We start from the raw sequence: 17,394 nt of genomic DNA, 5'->3' as shown, positions 1-17,394 counted from the left end.
ACCCACCCTTTCTTCCTTTCTTTCTGCGTTGTATTGTTGATATTTATTTCGGTCCCTAACAGAGGCGGCGCTCCGCGAAACCCGAACCCCCCACGGAAAGGGAAGAAAAAGCTACGTTTCGCGTACGCAGCCACCGCAACGGGAGGTCGGCGACGGATGGGTTGCCAGGCCGAGGCCCACCGGCCGACAGGAGAGGGGGTTGACGCAGTCGCAAAGGGCAAAGGGTAGGGATGCACATGCGGGGTCAGAAAGAAGCTAAAACAGTAAAGAAGGGAAGTACCTTATCCGCTCCTAATGCGCCCCATCGCCGGAAAGTAATCACAGTAGAGCGTCGTCCGAGCATCCTCCAGCCCACGTGCGTCATCAAAGAGGAAACAAACGAACCGAGTGAACACGTCGGAGCGGAGAGAGGAGAGAAGCCGAAAATGGGGGAACCTAATCGCTGGGAGAAAGCGAAGAAAAGAAAACGGACGGGAAGGCGAGGGGAGCTGCGGGAGTCGTCAGCCTCTTCGAAGGACGGAGCGGAGGGGATACTAGCCCACCAAAGCGGCCGGACACAGGGTTCGCGTCGCCACGTGCCGAACACATGAACCGGGTCGGCGGCAACAGGAGAGGACCGAGCGCGCGACCTTGCGGTACGCCCGAGTGCGCGCGCGTGGTTTGCACGCCATGTCTTGGACACCGCGAGCGTGTTTCTTCCCGCGAATTCGTTTTTTTCTTTTTCATTTTTTGGGGAGAGAAGGGGGCAACAACCGCGATCGTTTTTCAACCTCCCGTGCCACGCGCGTTCCCGCATGAGTGTGGTTTTGTGAGATAACATGGTGAGTCTGACTTGACTCCTGTGCTGGGCAGAGTCGCACTGTCAATTTACGCAAAATTAGAAATGACGAACTCGAATTCACATTGAAATTAAGTTTTGCGCTGACAAAAAAGTTTTACAGCCCCTCCAAATTTTGACAGGCTGTTCACCACTTGAAATTTTTAAAATATTATATCATTTGATTTGAATACTGCTACAAATTTCGTAGTTTACAATAAATACGATTGATTAGGGAGATTTAATGCGCCCACGCTTCACAGGCGATGAAGCGCGCCGTAGTGGAGGCCTCCTGATTATTTAGAACACCTGGGAATCTTTAACGTGCGCCGAAATCTCGAACACACGGGCGTTTTCCCATTTCGCCTCCGCCAGAAAAGCGGCCGCTGCGGCGGGGAATCGAACCCGCATTCACAACGGATATATTTTTCTGGAAATAAACGGCCAACATTGCTGAAAACTTTAGCCTGTCTTATGCATTGCGACACTTCAATTTAGACGAGAAACCGCATGTTGTGGTTTATCCCTTACATTCGAACATGATATAGATATTTTATTACAATTTACCGGACTTGCTGAATAAATTTAAAGAAACAGCCATTACGTCTCACAAAAAAAAAATTACGAGAGTATTTCATTACCATGAGCTAAATTAATAACGATTTGAAAATGACTGCAGATGGCATAACGAATACCACTACCAAATTCTTATTACGGATGGAAAGTTGGGATCGTTGGTTACTTGGATACTGAGGACATTGTATTGGCGATGAAAGACTGGCCACAAAAAAAGAAATACACGGAACGAACACGCTCGCATTCATCCCGCGTATTTATTTCTGGTGTCCGGTCTTTCAAATATAATACAATGTCTTTATATAATATTCCTGACTCTAAATAAAGTATATCTGTAAACTGTATAGAGTATGACAAGTTTTTTGTTGTTGTTGTTGCCATGCATATAAACGTTATTCAAATTGTGCTATGACTGCAGTAAGGTTTGTTTGCATAATATATTGTGTACATCTGCATGCTGCATTTTTTTACATCGAAGCTGTTTAGCAAATAGTAATTTCTCGTGTCGGCAGTTAAAAATACTAAGAAATCGCCGAGCGCGCGCTCTTGAGCGCAAGCTTCGCTTTGACCACCCAGCAGTCAGTCTTGGGCAGTAACAAGTTACTAGTAACGCGTTACCGGTAACTAGTTACTTTTTTTAGTAACTTAAGTTATAACTGTAACAGTGTTACTTTTTACGCAGTAACTGCAACTGAAAATACCGTTACAGTTACTTCCTTTATTATAACGACATTATCCAACCGCAACTTTCTTTAAAAGCCTAGGCTACCCTTGGCGCTTTCCACTTTTTCTGACTTTCCCCTTTCACTGTGGTTCTCCATTTTTCCCTTATCCACAACACGACTCACCTCATTAAAAGTTTAATTGCCGAAATCACTGAGCGCTATGATTGTCTTCCCTGCCAAAGACCGTGGTCAGGGGTCGGTCTTAAGGGTGATTTCTTGAAACTTTTCCTACCTCTTGAGTCGAACGGAAACAAGAAAAAAAAAAGAAACTGGCGATTAGATCCCTGTAATCTGCGAATATCTCGGATGCCAACATTGAGACACAACTCACCCCGTGTTACAATGCCTTTTCCAAAAAATTTCCCCACACCAAGGGTGCACCAACAAAAATTTGGCAGCATCCCTACCTCGCTTAGTGTCGTCGAAAGACCATGGCCTTCGGCGCGCCTGCCATGTGAATGACTGTTCTCATTCCCGCCCGCCCATCAAGATCTTTCTCTCCCACAATAAACTTGGTAGCGGTTTCCTCAAGTCTATTCAATTTTGCCGCGTTCCACTGCTCGCGCGCCATCTACCGAAACCTTTCGTTGCAGTTGGACTGATATTGGAATGCGGCAACAGAGAACAGGGTCAGGGGCTGGGAGCACTTTTTCAGTTTTCGAGTCGAACAACTTTTCCATGTCGTATTTTATTCGTTCCCTACAGCAAAAATGAAGCCCGCATATTCTTGTCATCAAATTAACACTGCAAATATTGCTTATGCATTGATGTTTCCCATTCCTTTTCTTTTCTTTTTGCATTGCATTTCTTTTTGCCCGAAAACAATGGCAAGTATGAGCATTACCACCAGATTTAATAGTTTGGAAATGTTTTGCCTATTTAAACGTCTCGTGTTCTCCCGGCGGTTGCGTTGAGGGACAGGCAGACAGACAGATAGGCAGCCTAAAATTTTCGCGTTAAAGGGACAGACAACCGATTTTTGTCGCGTATATGTTCTCTAGCTCATATGACAGCCAGCGTTTTACATAGCCCGGTAGCCACAAGCAATTTCTAAACAAATTGTCAGAAATAATTTTAATTTGGCAACAAACTTCCCGAAATAGGAGGAGTGGCGGTTCGTAGTGTCGAAACTTGACACTACAGTATGTGTCCCTGTCATGTGACCTGAAAACCTAGCAGCTTCTGTAACTGCTAAAACGTTTATTTAAGTATTGAAAACCTTTTAATATCAGTATTTGTACAAGGTTAAATTGTATATGTATTTCTAAACATTACTGTGAAAATTTTAAAAACACTCCGCCCACCATCGCTGGGGTGCTCTCAGTGTGGCTAACTGAGCCTCCATGCCCACAATCAATGGCAGCGTTCAGTAAACAGACCCAGTGAAGGAGCTTTGACGATTCTGCCTGAGTCAGGGGCGTTTGCTCTGCCAAAATATTTGATTGCAGTTTGCAAATACGCCAACGGCAGCTTAAAAAAAAAAAGCGTCGCACCCGGGGGGAATCGAACTTCCCACCTCCACAACGTGAAACCAGATTCTACCTATCGTCTATCCCAACAGATGGCGCATTCGTGCAAAATAGACCATTGCATTAAAAGCACACATAAAGGAACAGGAAAGCCTGCGATTCAAACTTTTTTAGCTGGGAACAAGTTTTTAAATATCGTTTTTCATTTCGCATACAGACAAAAGTATGTGGCCGAGCTACTCTATGTCATAGTTGCCAGCGTTATTTTTGGGAGGGACACATACGGCTCGTAGATCTAAAAATTTCGATTTAAAGAGTTCTAGGGCGTTATCAGCAAAACCGTTTCTCGTCAAGGTGCTTTAATTGATGCCCTTTCATTTAGGATAGAGAATATATACTCGACAAAAACCGGTTGTTTGTCCCTCTGAAGTAACCCAAGAAAGACTTGCTATAACGAAATATTAGGCCATTTTTACATCATTAAAGGGAAAGTAAACGCAAAGGGCGACACACAAGAAGGTAACAAAGAGTGTCAGAGGTGTGTTGGTTTGTTACCTTCATGAAAGTAAACGCAAAGGGCGACACACAAGAAGAAGGTAACAAACAATATCATCGCTGTGTCGGTTTGTTACTTTCGTGTGCTTCGTCCTTTCTGTTCTGGTTTTCCTTTATTCAAGAAAGAATATAATATTTAAAAGGTGGTGGAACCAAAACGAGGCGTACACGACCATTGTTGGTGTGGCAAACTGGGCTTTAGGATGCCATCTTTTAGGTTCTCTTCGTCTGGGGTTTCACCACGTGCAATTTGGACCACCAGCAGGCATTCGTGCAGATGTATGAATAAACTGTATCATTTGGTTCGTGATCAATTGCTTGAATTTATACAGTAACGAAGACGTGAAGACGTTCCTTTTTCCCAGTAAATGTAACAAGTTGCTTTAGAAAATTCTGTAATTGTAACTGCAACAGAGTTACTTTTCTGGCTTAGGTAATGGTAACTGCAACACTGCTACTTTTTACTGTTAACGTACCCATCACTACCGGCAGTTAACAAAACCAAGAAAATGCCTATACTCGGTTACAACTCAAGAACGGCACCATCTCATGTAGTGTATCACTCAGCCAAAGCGCCGGACCCGTGACGTCAGTGCGCGCGCGTTTTGAAAGGGGTTTGCTATGAATGCGTGATATCGTCTGCTTTGTCTCACGCAGTTTGTTTGTCGACACTGGAGTCGTTTATAAGCATATTAAGTCCAAAAAATCACGGGAACGGCTCACGCCATGTTCAAAATATTCCCAGTAACGCCCTACTTGCGCCGCGCGGAGAAACCTCCGGCTACGGTGATAAGGCACAGCGGCAACTTCCAGTGCCGTTCTTAAGTTGTCACTGGGTATAGCGCTCGTGTGTGCGTGCCTCACGGCGACTGTCCAGCGTCCCCGGCGCACGTTTGCCAAGTTAAGCATAACCACTTAGGCAGGTTGACCAAGAGTGGCGAAAGAAAAAACTCTAGCGGTCGCCGTAATCGTGGCAACACTTGCTCGAAACGAGAAAGACACGTCATAGCGTACGCCCATCGCATGTGATGTCCAATGATTATAACTTCCAAAAAAAAAAGGGAAGAAGCTCACACTTATAGCAACCATGATGGAGTAAAGGTCATTGCGGCAGCCAAGGAGAAGGAAATGCGCTGCAATCGTGGGCTTAAAACTTCGTGATGGTCGTGAAGGTTGCGGACAGCTTCGCTATGTTCAAGTCTTACGCGTTAGTGCGAGCTTTCTTCGTTTTTGGGAGCGTGAATTGGTGTAACTATATTGTACGTGCCGATTTTGTGTAGCATTTTTATTTTTGGAACTTACGTAACGCTTCATTTCAGTGCCTTAAAGCGTTAATCAGTGTTGTTGTAATTGCTATGTAAGGTGACTGAGCACCGTTAGCTTTCATGCCCATCGGCTCCTGGGGGGGGCCTAGTCGACCTGCTGTTCTCAGCTTTTAGCGCAGGAGTCCGTCCATCGGTTGCTTTTGGAAATATAGGAATTAGTCATTAGAGAAATTTATTGCAGAGAAAAACGCTAACAGTAACGTTTACTATGAAAACTGTTTTACAGATGAGATAACAATTTTGGGAGAAGTTAAGAAAAAATTATCATGTTGGAATTGGCAGGATGGAGCATCTGTAATTCCCTCTACGGAATATAGCTGGATAAGCATGCTATCCTAACGCCCTTTCCCTCCGCATCTTCGTTTACTGCATAGTTTGTAGGGATACACCAAAACGGTCCCTTCATCTGTCTCATGTCGTCTAGAACGTGCAGCTGCAAAGCTGCAGATTATGGAAGAGAAACTGTTCGCGTTTTCGGAACCATCGAGGTACATCTTTTCCTTCTTTTACGCTTCAAGTGCTCGTTTTCGAAAGTGACGGCGCGGCGCGGCGCGAACACTCAAGCAGCATACACGGAGAAGAGTGCACACGCAAAAACGCTCTTCGTCTTCCAACAAAGCAACAACCAGATATGCTTGACCACCTCTACTACTAATCTCTTCCTGGAAGACATTCATCCTGGCTTGAGACAGGGAACAGAGGGCTATGCCTACCGATTTCATTTTTTTCCGTTCTTTCTCTCTTCCGTTTTCGTCGCTTTAAGCCGTTCCCGAAACCTCTTACTTATCCCGCTTTGCAGCAACTTTGTTACTTTCCCCCTCGCGTACGTTGTTAGTGCAGCGGTACCATTCTTCAAAAATATTTTTGACATGCCATGGTCTTTCTCGCGGCGGGACATCTCGCAGCTTCTCTGCGGGCGTCCAAAGACGACTGACCGCTGGGTGAACAGCAGCAGCAAAAAAAAAAAAAAAAAGAACAGAAGATGTGAAGAACAGAAAGCGGGTGTAAAAAAACAGAAAACGCGCCTACGTGAGCACAACAACAAGGAGAAGAAGGACGGCAAAAAGTAGCCAGCAGCCCGAGCGGAGAGTTGACAAAGAATGGGCCTCACTTTGGCAGCACCCTCTCCGTTCCTCCTGTCCCCTTTAGAAAAGGCTACCTCTCGCTGGGCTGGCCGAACAGGCGAACACCGTTGTCCACGTGAGCGCTCGTCCGCCGCCCCCCCTGCAGCTGTCGCGAACCCGTGCCCGCCTAAACTTCTACGCTTGCACAGGACGCCTCCTTTTACCACCCACCTTTTATTTATTTCCTTTTTTTTTTTTTGCCTCTCTCCCTGCGCCACAGACTTTTCGTACCCGGTGGCATAAATCTCGGCGACATGTTTAGCGGGAGAATGCAGACACATATCCGGTCAATAATTAGTGGTTTCTGAAATGGCAGGAAAATGGAAAGTGGTAGCAGAAGACACAATAGGGAATGGTTATGGCGGAATTGTCGGGTACGGCAGGTGCTATGGGTGAAATATCGACGATTATCGACGTTCCCACCACCCGTGCTTCGTCTGCTTTGAAAGCAGCGTTCGGTACAGGGCACCTTTAGCAGCGAAGAGACAACGCTGCGCCACAGATATAATATACTGCGAAAGAAGGATGGCTTCGAATCCGGCCTTTAGTAAGGGAATATTGCAAGCATAACATGCAGGACGCTTCACGAAGTTGTGGTTTCGAAGCAGAAGCGCTTTGACGGAAGGTAAACAACTCGACCTTAACCGAATTATGGGTATCCCTCGATGTCGTTTGTTGACTAGTGCGTGAGTGCTTTGTCAATCGTATACGATGCTTGTACGTTGAAGAAGCTTACTAAAGTTATCTCTCTCTCTCTCTCTCTCTCTCTCTCTCTCTCTCTCTCTCTCTCTCTCTCTCTCTCTCTCTCTCTCTCTCTCTCTATCTCTCTCTCTCTCTCTCTCTCTCTGTTATTGATTGTGGACACACTTGTTACGCGCACCCAACCATTCTGATTTTAGTTCAAATTGTCTTTTTTGGTACTTAGGGAGATTGCGTTACAGCACGTTTTGCAACCGAAGGAATCGCGCGCTTGCAGTACTCATTAGACGAAATTTAGTATACATTGTATCAGTGTTCGCAGCGTACAGCGGTCTGGAGTACGATTACGCTGTGAGTTCGGCTCAGTCGCTGCTCCAGCGTTCATGACTTCTCTCCGCGCGCCTTACCTCGCTGAACGGCGCACTGGGCGCGGCCATGTTGGACGACGTGACGTCATTCTCCATGGCCGGTTTTTTAGAACGCGCTATCAGCCGTCGCCTTAGCTGGTGCCCGTTCACATCGGCGAGCGCCGGGGCGGCTTGATGAGCGAATGTGACTTTTTCTCCCGACCATTTGAGAAGCCAAACTAGGTGTTGGGTGTCAACGTTTACAGATTGCGATTGGGTGCAAGACACTGCAAAATACATTGACACTCACGGCAGAGAATAAGGTACCGAATTCCTTATGTTTCACCGCACTGTTATCGAAATGTAAGCAAGGCTTACCTCGCTTACATTTCAACGCCTAAAGGTTTACAAGCCCATGAGTGTTGACTCATAGCGAACGCAAGTCTACAAGGTTTACGCTGCGCTTAGTTTGTTTAGCTATCAAAATTCCAGCTTAAGCTTCCGGTGAAACAATCTGCATAATTGATCGTTTTGTTTCTCTGATAAAGAAGGCGTAATAGCATCATCAATATTCGTGTTTTATTTATTTATTTATTTATTTATTTATTTATTTATTTATTTATTTATTTATTTATTTATTTATTTATTTATTTATTTATTTATTTATTTATTTATTTATTTATTTATTTATTTATTTATTTATTCATTCATTCATTCATTCTATATTGCAGGGCTGAGGGCCTTTGCAGGGGCGAAACAGAATATTGAACCCAACGGTAAAAGCAAGAACGAAACCAAGCGACCTCTTCCCCTGCGCGCTTTTCTGCGTACCATGTGTGCTTCGGATCGTAACTTTATTTACGAGGCACCTGGTTCGGTTCGGGGAGGAGGGGGATAAAATACATCGAAGGGTAAAAAACGGGAGCTCTGCCCAGACGGAGGGATCGGCCGCCTGGAGGGACGGGGCTGGGGCGGGACGGGTAGTCGCAATTATTCCTCCCACGCGCGCCCTTTCTATTCCATTTCTCTTTTTCTTCCTTTAAATGGTGGGGCGCTGTTAGCAGCGGGGTTTCCATTGCAGTTGTTCGGGTCACAGAGCTGGGATGACAGTATACCGGCGCCGGACCGAGTCGGCACGTATTTACGCGTGACGCTCTTCCAAGTCGGCAGTGCCGGCGGTATTGTGCAACGGGTTGCGCCGTATGCGGCCCGTCGCAGCGGGGGTCACGCATGCAGACCTGCGGTACGCAGTGGTGCGATGCACAGGAGTGTCGGGAGTTGAAAAAAACCTCGCTACCTTCTGTGATCTTTGTGAAACGGCTTTTTTGTCACACCTTCAGCGACTTCCTTATTCTTGCTTTTTTTTTTCCGCGGGGGAACCCTTCTTTTTTTTTCTTTTAAGGACTCAAGGTATAGAACGAACGGATAAACGGGCGAGGCACAAGAAAAGACAGTCGCAATGTTGCACCATCAAAGTATCGAATAAAAGGCACGAGACACACCTTTCGGTTAAGAAAAGATGTTTCTTTAACAAAAACGGGACGTGCCGCACTTCTTCAGACCGCCTTTGGCTCAACGAAACGCTAGCGTGTCTTTTTGATATATCCTTCACACAGAAGAGGGGACAAAATTCAGGAGAGCTTGCACTCACGCGCCGGACTTGAATGGCGAAGCTGCTGTATGTTTCAGCATTACCGTAAAGTTCCGAGCGAACTTCAACCCCCGAAACATCGCCCACCCGACTTTAAAGGTGAAATATTCAATTTACTAACAAAACCCCGAAGATCGTCCACCTCCTAAACTCGATGGCTTTAGCGCCGATGAGTGGACAAAATAAATAGTAATCATTTATTCATGTCTTGATGCGGTCACTTATTTGTCCTTACCGCGCTTGAGCCGAAAGTTCGCCATATAGTGTTTTTTTTTTCTTCATATCTTGGCAGTTTTGGTCGGCGGTGCGGCCCCATTTGTCAAGTTTTTCGCACCTGTCCCGAAAGATAGCCCATCCCGTATTTTTCACTTGATATCTCTGTACTTTGGGTGGGTGTTATTTAGTAACTTTACGGTAGTTTCAGTTAAGTTCCAATATCACTGCGTACTTGCATAGTTGCGGTAACACTACATCAGTTCGCCTGACCATCAGGCGCAACTCCAAGCCATCCAGCGGCTCGACGCGGCCCTGGCCCGGCAAAAGCGAACGGAGGTAACTCCTAGTAGCTAGCGGCGGACCGGTCCACGCTGAGGTCTAGTGAGATAGGGGGTTGGTGAAGCCCTGCGCGGCCTGATCCACCCTTACATGCCGGATTGATATCAATAAAGTCATTTTCCTCCTCCTCGTCTTCGCGGCGACTGGTGGACGCAAAGTCATCCTCAGCATTGTAAGCTTCCACCAGCTCTTCGTCATCGACTCGAGGCAGTGGTGGCGGGATCTGCACGTCGTCTTGGGAAGGATTAGCGCACTCGTAGCCATGTATCCAATCATCCATAATGGCTTCTAAAGAATGCGGCGGCCACGATGACCTCTCCCAAGCAGGGTGTCTTTTCATCTTCGTTGAGTGTCTAGGGTTACCTCCGACGGAAGCTAAAATTAAAAGGAAAAGTTACGTCCGACGGAACTTCAAGATAGTGTCTAGAGTTACGTCCGACGGAACCCAAAATTAGTAATTGAAGTTACGTCCGACCGAACTGAGTTACGCCCGACGTAACCAGTAAATTAAATTGAAATCACTGCGAATATATCCCAGCCAAAGTAAAAAATTACAGCCCGAAATGGAAATTAAAACGACGTTTGACGTAAGGGGAAGCAAAAAAAAAAGTTCACAGCTGACGGTACCACATACAGTCAGGTTCTGCGTAACCTACCCAACATTATTGCAATGGTTCGTTGCAGGACACCTGAAGTCAAATTCGAAAACAACACGGATGTTGCTGCTTGACGGCCGAACCAGGGCGGAATTGGTAAATAATAGTTAATAGTTGAAGCCATTGCTTACTTCGATGAGACATTTTCTCATGCTACAAGCTTGGTACCAAGCCTGTGACCTATTCTTTTGTTTGCAGCTTTTAAGTTTGAACACGTCTGTGCGCGAATATTCAGTCAGCTTCGGCTGTGCTTTTGTGTTTCCGATTTCGATGGCAACAGTACCCATGTTTACTCATGTAAGTGATGTTATCGTTGAAAAAAAAAAACGCTCCGTATCTGCTCCTTTCGTTTCAAATGTCGACGAAAGGCGATACTCGACTGGCGCCCGTGCCAAGTAAATGCTTCCCTTCGCTTTCCCTCTCATCTCTCATGCTGTTCCTCTCCCGTCTCGTTCCTCCTAAGATGACACGCTAGAGGTCCGCTCAAGTCTATTTAAATTTACCGCGTTCCACTGCTCCGAGTCGGGTGCCTCGATGCCAGCGTTGCCGTTCGGCGGAGACGTGCAAGAATCGGGGCACCCTACTACAACGTTTACAGAACCACGTTGGCCTACTCCACGAGCGTTCCAAGCGGAACGTAGAACCTATCTAGTGCAACCTTTTTTTTTTTTTTTTTTGCTGTTGCCGTATGATTTCTTAACTGCCGCCAGGAGCGCTGGCAACAGCAGGCGATGATTTTCTGCAGTTAATGTAGTATTTCATTTTCTATGACAAAAACCAAGCATCCATGCAATTTTTAACAAAAAAAGCACTGCCAGTATCACTCACGTATTGTATTCTGCCTTATGTTTGCATAATACCTTGTTCATGTTAAACTATGGTACCAAGTATGAATCTTGACCCCAGACTTGGGCGTTTAGATTTGTCTATGGATATATAAGGCGAGTGCGGAACTTTTGTTTCACTTCGGCCGGTGGGTTGAATCCAGTCACAGACAGACAGACAGACAGACAGAGATACAGAGATACAGACAGACAGATAGAGATACAGACAGATCAAAATTTCTGCGTTTAAGTAGCCCAAGAAAGACTATCGTCTTCAAAAATTTCGTATTAGTCGAACCGTCCGGAGCGTGTTACACGCGCCCGTACTACTGCAGCGATGTGGGTTCGAACTCCACGTGTGTCATTGGCGTTTCTGTTAAATTAAAGTAGTACATTTTTTATACGAATGTGCATACATTTTTAATATCCAACCCATGAAACGAAAGGAGAATACGAGAATCAAAAAAAGGAACCTCTTGCTGTGGGAGCAATGCCAGTTTGTAAGAGTCTCTTAAAAAATACAATTAATAATTGATTAGCGGTAACTAAGACAATGCCGTGGCAGTCTTATGTTTTCCCAGAAAAAAACAAATCTCGAGGAATGTTTATTACTAAATCTCAATCAGAGTAAAAAAACATTTTAAGAAAGCGGTACCTTTTACAGGCAGAGTGGCTGATTTTTACGGCCAATTTAATATAAGACAAACGGTCACTTTAAATGCAGATCTCTGTAAAATGATAGCTATTGGAATCTCAATCTAAAATTTTCTATTGAAGGAAAAGGTTCGCACTCTTTTGTCCAAGCATTACGAATACCCAGGCACTACAAACTCAAGTAACACCGAAAGTTGGGCGAGTTGGTATATCATCTTGAACGAAACACACACAGCGCGCAAAATAACAGGACGAAAGACGGAGGGAGGAAGCAGCGCTTGTGTTGTACATCCCTCCGTCTTTCGTCCTGTTGTTTTGCGCGCTGTGTGTGTTTCGTTCACTACGAACTCCTTTGCGTTCGCGTATTAATGATAATACAATGTGGATACGCAGTATATGGGAATGCACGCAATAAACGTTATAAAGCATCAGAGCTAAGTACTTTTACGTGCTGCTCTTTTGCTTTGTTTCTATGCTTATCGGCGCACCAGATGCGCATTTTTCGAGGAAGCTGCTACAAGGCTGTCTGCCGCGGCTGGTGTTAACACGCGGCGGCGGGGGCTGAAGCAAATAGGGAGCGCAGCCTCCCCTCTCTGTTTATAGGGCGCCGAATGTCGGAAGCGCCGTACTCTGCTCTTTTGCGATCCGGGTCGCTTACGCGGTGGCCCTAGCGTCACTAAATAAGCTACGCTTAAGAGTACCGCCACTTCGCGCACCCGGAAGCGCCTGGGGGCCATTTTGTTTCTGGCTTGCAGTGTTGCCATCTCTCCTAACGAAACCGCCAGCGGTTGTGACGGGCAGAGTGTGACCGGGGCCGCTCTGGCGCCCGACAGCAGAGAGAGAGAGAGAGAGAGAGAGAGAGAGAGAGAAACAAAATGGATGCGCTATTATGTAAACAAATGTCACGTGGTACCGACCGACCAATGAAAATCGTGGCGGCACATAACAATGAGAGAAAAGAGTGGCGATACTCTAAAAGCCTTTATTTAGTGACGCTAGGTGGCCCGATCGGCGGATATACTCGCATTAGTTTTCATTTCGGCCCGTAATTTTCTTAATGTAGAATACGTAGGACGTTCAATATTTTTTGCAGGTTACGCCAGACGTAACTGCTTCAATTTTTATTTTGGGTTCCATCGGACGGAAGTTTCATCGACGGAATCGGGTCCCGTCGGACGTAACTCCACACACTGCATTAGCGCTGCAGTTTTTTTTTTTTTGCTTTCACATGTGCGGAAGCGCTTGACGACAGCGCTGGAGCTTTTCTTTTCCTGTTTTTTTTTTTTTTTTGCCAAAGCCACTCAGCATTCCGAGGAATCTCGGCAGTCTCCGCGGGGAACGCGCTCACGAGCGTTTGGAGCTGTAAGTTTTTATAAAATTTCAAGGCGCGTGAAAAACAAGGGTTCTTGTCGTTTTTCTTTAGTAAAATGGGAAAAATGAAAAAACACGATTGCAGACAGTTCTATAAAAATATCGGCACACTTCTTAAGAAGAAGCCTTAGATGTCTTAGATGTCTTAGAAACGCGAAAAGTGACCGTAGTTTATGGCGACTACAAAAATGAAGTGCTAAACGAACATATCTACTTAGGCCAAGTTGTGACCCCGGATCCCAACCACGAGGCAGAGATAATTAGAAGAATAAGAATGGGGTGGAGTGCATTCGGCAGGCATTATCAGATAATGAATGGCAGCCTACTATTGTCCCTGAAGAAGGAAGTGTATGACAGCTGCATCTTACCGGTACTCACCAATGGGGCAGGGGCTTGGAGGCTCACTTTAGGGGTTCAACTTTTAAATTGAGCACTACTCAGAGAGCAATGAACGGAAGATGATAGGTGTAACGTTAAGGGATAAGAAGAGAGCAGAGTGAGTCCGGCACCAAACGTGTGTTAAGGGCATATTAGTCAAAATAAAGAAGAAGGAATGGTTGTGGGCAGGGCATTTATTGCGGAGGCAAGATAACTTGGTTATTAAGGGTAACAAAGTGGAAACCCACCCAGACAAGGCAAGCGTTGCAATGGGCGGCAGAAAGTTACAGATCAAGAAGTTTGAGGGGATAAGTTAGTCGCAGTTAGCACAAAACCGGGATCATTGGAGATCTATGAGAGAGGCCTTTTCCCTGCAGTGGCCGTAGACAGGCTGATGATGGCGATGATGGTGATGATGATGATGATGATGATGATGATGATTGCGGTAGTGATGATGACATGAATGAAACCAAATTATGGCCTCTGTAAAAAGAAAATAAATGAGATATAGTACATAAAAACATATTTTAGTTGAATGTGATTCAAACTCGGGTCGCCAAAAGCCATAGGCAAGTGTGGTAGCACTAACACTGTACCGCGACAGGATGGAAAAAGAATTATCCGTATGCGTGCCGCATGAGAGGTCAACTTGACGGCACCGCAAACACGATTCAGCATTGAAGGAGTCTTCGATAATTGCTGACTTTCGAATTCAAATCCTTCAGGAGACTCAAGTGCGCGAATGAATATACACTGAAAAGAATATCATGGCTTCAAGCTTCCTTACAAAAGTCCTAGCAGAGCCTCTGCTCTCAAAATCTGCAGACGATTTTACGTGAAATCATTGATTTCAGAACGCGTTACCCTCGCTGCAGGTTGGTCGCATCACAACAAATTTCTCCTCAGAAGCTCTGCTTGTTTTTTCGTTTGTTGGTTTCTTTATGTTACACTGGTTGAAGAAAAAAAACAAAAAAAACTTTTTTTTTCCTATGATTTTTTTAAACCGTTCATATTTCAACGAGCGTTCGCATTCTCTGCGTATTTGTTTCTGCGAAACCGAACTTACGGCTTGTACAACAGCTCCGCTATTAAAAGGATTACCTGTATATTCTGTTCCCTGCCTATGAAGGTCTGAGGGAATTTAGCGCGTCTGGAAATGTGACCGAGTAGTACTGCATCAATTTGAGCAGGTAAGTTCGATGCTGACTTCAGGCTGGTCATGTTACATTTGGTATAGGCAAAATAAGCACCAAAAAAAAAGAAGGTCCACAAAGAACAAGCAAATTCAAGAAAGTCCCTGAAAAAGAGTGCACAAGGACTGTTATTGGGCTAGTTGGTATTTGTTCATGATGAAAAAAAAAATAGCGCAAAGACGACGAAGTAGAAAAAGTGTCTTTTCCTGTGGATTAAATAATTCAGTTGCTAGTCAGCGCATGTCCTGTCTACCTTCTTTTTCTACTTCGCAGGCTTTGCGCTGTTTTTTCCGTCATGAAAAAGAGTGGCCCCAAGTTGAAAGCAGCAAAAAGTCTGTTAAAAAAAACTCCGTCAATAGATTGCCAGTTACCCGCGAAATCGTCGTAAATATACAAAATGACAGCTTCTCCAGTCCCCGGATGATGGCGAGGGGGCGGAGTACGGGGACCGGAAATGACACCCAAGTTGCACCCCGAGTGACATTCGATTTCCGCCCCCACCGTCATTCGACTTGAGTCGTGAGTTGCAGTTTCATTTAGGGAATAATCAAGGTGCAACTCACGACTCAAGTCGAATTTCACTTGATGGTGTTGTGCGCACGGATGGACGCGGACGGACATTGGGAGGTCGTAAGGTACTCCGCACCGTTACAGGCGAGGGAGTATGCCATTTGGCTCCCGGGTACTAACTCATGGTCGTAGTCCAATGGGTAAGACGACTGACGCTACCTCTGTCTGGTCTACCAGACACAGGCTCGAATCCTACCGGTGCATGTGTGAGTTTGCGAGATTGTAAATGCTATGCGCACGGACGCGGACGTACATTGTGCGGTCCTAAGGTACTCCGCACTTAAAACATTGTACCGAACGACTGGTCTCGGCGGGCTCCGATATGGGAAAACAAGGAATGCGCACGGCACTCACTAATACAAGTACCCACCAGAGTTGTAAAAAATCGTCATGGGTATTTAAAGAGGTAACGAATTCGCGGTATCGGTGACAGTGAACGGAAATGTGCTATACTGGTTTGTACAAGCTACAAGAAGTTACGCTCAGGAATGGTCGTAAATGCGAAAACAGGCACCCAGTCGTTGCTGAGGCTGTAATGTCGCATCCGCCGAAAATCATGCGCCTTATTAGTAGTGACGATGAGCGAGTTCAGTGCAATAATGTTGACAAATACTCAGGTGTGCACTAATGCCCAGATGTGTCTGCAAATACCCCAATCTCAAGCAAATACAAATACCGATGTGTTGTATAGGTTATCAGCATGTACGATCAATTTTACGCGTAACAATTATATGTGCTTTTATTTATTTATTTATTTATTTATTTATTTTCTCCTATATTGTGTACAGTGGGTTAACCAGGAAAGTAATAGAGGAAAGATAAGAATAAAAGAGCAATTAGTAAAGGCAAGTAGCTGAAAATGCGCCGCCATGTAAGTTGTACTATCCTGCACTATTACCGTTTTCTGCGGTTTTTCGCCCTCTCCAAAAATTGGACACTCTTTCCGCTCTTTTCTCTTCTATACAGAACGCATTTTACAAACCTTGTAAAAAATAACTAATATATAATTAATTAGGTCCTGTGCCAACCGTGACCAATTTATCCCGGCAAACTTCTTGATCTCATCTGCCCATCTAACTTTCTGCCGCCCCCTGCAGCGCTTGCCTTCTCTAGGGATCCACTCTGTTACCCTTAATGACCAGCGGTTATCTTGCCTTCGCATTACATGCCCTGCCCACGTCCATTTCTTCTGCTTAATTTCTACTAATATGTCTTTAACACCAGTTTGCTCCCTGACCCACTCCGCTCTCTTCTTGTCCCTTAATGTTACACGCAGCATTTTCCGCTCCATTGCCCGCTGAGTCGTTCTCAATTTAAGTTGAACCCTCTTAGTGAGCCTCCAAGTTTCTGCTCCGTAGGTGAGTACCGGTATAAATTTGTATAAATCAATAAACAAATAAATAAATAATTATTAAGCATAAAATTTGTCCTTGCGTCCAGTGGAGGATGTCACTAAGGCCAGACCGTTGCAAGAAAAACGTATCATACTGGTTGGCACAATAGTTTTAGAGTTTTCATACCATTTTTGCATAAATATTTTCATTCTTACTATTACCCGCTCTTAACCCCTACTTCCCGTATAATGCGTTAGGATAAGTTACACCATGTATTCTGATAACTCCTTCTCTAAATTTATCCATCTGAATATAATAGACTTAAATATATGAACACAATAATAAACGTCATAGGTTACAATTACAAGCTCATCCTCGACACATTTTATTTAATACCGAAGTTCAGTATTTCACACATTATTCGTAACTGCTGCTAACCATGCGCACTGCATTTCTTTGTATTGTAGGGCACTTTGCAAACCCCTACAGAGCTTCTGCGTTGAGTTTCGTCTTTCTGGCGTTTCTTTTAAGCGCTCTTTATCGCCGCAATGCAATACCACATCCGTCATAA

This window comes from Haemaphysalis longicornis, unplaced genomic scaffold, assembly GCF_048455015.1.
Source record: "Haemaphysalis longicornis isolate Haplotype H1 unplaced genomic scaffold, Haemaphysalis longicornis Haplotype H1 scaffold_8, whole genome shotgun sequence".
Lineage (NCBI taxonomy): Eukaryota > Metazoa > Arthropoda > Arachnida > Ixodida > Ixodidae > Haemaphysalis > Haemaphysalis longicornis.
The sequence above is the reverse complement of the archived record's forward strand: the minus strand, read 5'-3'. Positions refer to the sequence as shown.